The sequence below is a fragment of the Pelmatolapia mariae genome, linkage group LG20, assembly GCF_036321145.2.
Source record: "Pelmatolapia mariae isolate MD_Pm_ZW linkage group LG20, Pm_UMD_F_2, whole genome shotgun sequence".
Taxonomy (NCBI): Eukaryota; Metazoa; Chordata; class Actinopteri; order Cichliformes; family Cichlidae; genus Pelmatolapia; species Pelmatolapia mariae.
Genome location: NC_086244.1, coordinates 20,687,570 through 20,691,277, shown reverse-complemented (window position 1 = coordinate 20,691,277; position 3,708 = coordinate 20,687,570). Strand labels below are relative to the sequence as shown.

General features: G+C 38.5%; 1 long non-coding RNA gene across 2 annotated transcripts; it reads right to left on the bottom strand.

Moving 5' to 3' along the window:
• Nucleotides 1-741: 741 nt before the first annotated feature.
• On the bottom strand, nucleotides 742-3,277 carry LOC134618818 (uncharacterized). 2 transcript variants are annotated; one of them, XR_010091933.1, is made up of 5 exons: nucleotides 3,137-3,277; nucleotides 2,527-2,704; nucleotides 2,139-2,288; nucleotides 1,799-1,983; nucleotides 742-1,010 (listed from the first exon to the last, which is right to left on the bottom strand). It is a non-coding gene; the product is annotated as an uncharacterized LOC134618818 (long non-coding RNA). The 2 variants fall into 2 exon arrangements; XR_010091932.1 differs by having other exon boundaries at nucleotides 2,527-3,277.
• Nucleotides 3,278-3,708: the final 431 nt, after the last annotated feature.

Sequence of the window (3,708 nt, the reverse complement as noted above, 5' to 3'; positions counted from 1 at the left end):
CAGATATATGCTTTTTGTTTAGCACAAGGGGTTGAATGTCTGAAGAACACAGTATGAAGTAGTCCTTTGAATACAATGTCCAAGAAAAACAATGATTATTTAAATGGCACAAAATTATAAGATTAAACGTAACCAAAGAAAAAGATTTAAAGCTTGATAAATATCGGCAGCAAATCATTGGCCAGATAAAATGAAAACAAATTTGTTAGGATGACATGAGATTGACATGGCCATGGACTACACTGCCTGCATACAGTTGAATCTGATGTGCACAATGTATGCATGAGTGAAAACAGTAGATGGAACTAGGGGTAAAGGTTTCTACACTCCAAGAATGACAGAAGATTTGAAAACTATGGCCTGGTCATAATTGGATTCACAGTTCTAGACTGAAGTGAAAGGTAGAGTAACAAAACTCTTCCAACAAACAGCAGCTGAAAAGATTCATCTGAGAAGAACGCAAGAATATCTGTCCACATATTTGTCCACTGCTGTCATCCTTTTCCCAGAATACTCAAATATATTATTAAAAAGAAATACAATTAAAAATATTAGAAAATCAAAGAATGAAATATGAAATCCAGTAGACTAGGAACACAGATCATTTATTTAAATATATGTGAACATAAAAACCTCTGTGATGGAAACTATGTTCAGTATTTAAAGTTTGAGTTCAGTACCTCTTTGAAAAAAAACTACATTTTGCACATATATGTAACAGCTAATTCATGTAGAAGCTGTAATTTTTAAAAAATGTAAAAGAGTTCATTGATGCTTTAACCACACACAGACTGCATGTTTATTTAAAATAATAATTAAAAAAAACAGCTTAAATATCATGAGAATTCAGTGCTTTTGGTGATATCAGGCAACTGATGATATCATGGGACTGAGGCCTTCTCTCTCACACTCATCTTTCAAAGTGAAGAAGTTGCTGGCAGAAGTTGCACTCTGCTAAGGAGGGCGACCTCAGGTCCAAACCCACTTCCTTTCATGTTTCACAAGCCGATCTGTGAAGACAAAGCAACACAACAGATTCAGTGACGACTCTGCTGAGAATTACAGATGTTAGATAACCTTAACAGCTTAAATACTGACCAAATAATCCTATCATAAGCGAGGTTTTTAAACCATTAGTTGGTTCACTATCTGATGAAGCTATAAAGTAATACCTTTCATCATCTTTGTTACTTAATGGCCAGGCAGATTATTGAGCATAAAAGTCAACTTTTTAGCATTTTACACTTCAATATGGTAAGGAGAACTCAACAAAAACAGGATTGGCAACTGAATTCTTAAACTGACACACTAAAAAAGTAGTCCATCATCTGGGGAGTGTGGTCTGTTGTGGGGGCAATCCGCAGCAGCTCCTCTCCTTTACCCACGGCGGGGTAGTCAATCGCCTGAACGTTGATGTTGTCACAAGACGTCATAGTGTCACAGACCACAGTGTTCTTCTCTGCATTTCCCACAGTCTTAGTCTCAAATTGAATTTTGAGTGTAAGACGGAACTTATTCTATAAGAGAGATTTACAGAATCTCTCATGGCCAGTTTATTAGGTACACCTTTTGAACTACTTGTAAATGCAAATATGAAATATAATTATATAAGTATAAAAAAAAAATCAAAAGCGAGTCCAACTTGTTACTAGCAAAGTGGGCCTAACTAAGTGTTTAGTGAGATACGGTTAAAAAAAATATCCAGGCATCAAATGTCTGTTTCAGAACCAACTGTCCTGTCAGCTAAAGATTCCATGGGCAATTCGTGCAACAGCATAATGTGCATGAATTTTCTTACTTGGACAGGAATAATGTGGTTTGGGCAGTGAACCACAGGAAAGCCAGAATCCATCAGCATCTGTCGAAGCAGCTTGACAGTCATCTGATGTTTCCTTCTGAGCACCTGGCCTTCTTCACTTTTCAGGATCTTAATGTATTCCCCCGCCAACAGCATGGGGGGCAGAGACGTGGTAGAGAAGAAACCTGCAGCACAACAGGGCACCGTGTCCACCAGGGGCTGGTGCTCGCAATATAGCCACCAAAACAGCTGATTGCCATAGCTGGAAATTAAATCCTCTATAAAACCTAAAACCAGTTGTCAGAAAATGTTTGCTCTCACTGATGAGGCGTCCACTTACAAAGTGTACCAGAGATGATATCCATTTCTCTGTCTTCAATCCCTCCTCCTCTGAGGCTTTATAATCCTCTAGCATGCAATTCATCCACAAATGTAATAGCACCAAACTTGTGGGCAACATTGCACATCCCTTCAAGCAGGCACACTGCTCCTGCAGAGAGCGCGGCATTGAAAATTAAAATATTTTTATTCATACAAATCAACAGTTTGCATTTATTTATTCATTGCTGACCCTGACGTGTATTAGATGTGTGATTTCATTGAATCCACTTACACAGAGAGCAATAGAAAATTCTAGAAATCCTGTACATTCTAATTAAAAAGAATAGCTGAACATTTTAAAAGCCCAATTAAAGACTTTCACACTAAAAGGAGGACCACGTACTTACCATCCATTGAACGGACAGCCTCAAAGGCAACGATTTTTGAAGTGGAGGGGTCCGATTTCTCAAGTAGCTCTTGTAGGCGGTTGGCGTCATTGTGACGATATAAACTTTTTAGCCCCGCTGTTTCTTAAACCCTGAATCACTGACGCATGGTTTCCGGCTTCCGAGTAAATTTCACAACCTTGCAGAATAAACAAAAGAAAGAAGAAAATCTCTCCAATACATTTCAATCAAAATAAGAAAATGTGTAACAATTCAAAGACATTCAACTTTAGGTCACTTATTACATTAGTTTCAGCCAAAATTGAAGTAGCTGGTAGCATCTTTGACAGGGTAAACTATGTAGAGTCATTGGCTACAAAGCAGAGAGTGAACAGCTGTGCTGCATCCTTCCCAGGCAGGTCAGGGAGTTCATAATGAAGATCCACATGGAAGTTGCTTGTTATTGAAATGTTTGGTGCTCCCCCTGCACTAGCACCATGCTTTTGTACAGCATATCTCCAGAACAGAAACAGAGAGAGTTTACTGTCCTGAACCCTGAATTAGTTTTTTCCATCATATTTGGTCTAAACAAAGGTAACAAGAGCTACAGATGATCAGCGTGAATACTCACATGATAGCCTTGATGACTAGTTGTTGCTGCACCACACAGGAACATCTCTCTTTGTGTGAAAAAATGTTGAGTAGTTTTCTGCTATAGGAAACGAGGAGGCAGATCGGTTCACCTTCTTAAAAACTCTATATGTGTGGTCTGTTTTTTTTTTTTTGCTTTATATCTTATTTTTAAAAAACTTGTCATACGGGAACGCAACAGCTGAAAACAAATTGTGGAAGAAGGGTTTTAAACTTCAAATCAGTTTTATTCCCTTTGAAAATAATTGCGTAATAGAAGAATCAGCTTACATCCAGGTAGTGTCAGGTGTGACACTGGAAGATAAGGGTTTTTCTGGCTCCACTGCATTGGCCTCGTGTGCCCCGATAAGATCTACAACTGATAACTTCATGTTCGTTTTTCTTATTCAAGTATGGCCCATTCAGCAGTCTTCAAATGCATAACATTCCTCAGGTTTGAACTGTCACTAAACTGTGCATACTCAAAACAATGACCTTTCACCTATTGTTTTTCCGCACCAACTCTGCAGTCAGAAAAGGGCATTTAGAGCCCACAGCCTGAACAGCTGGGGG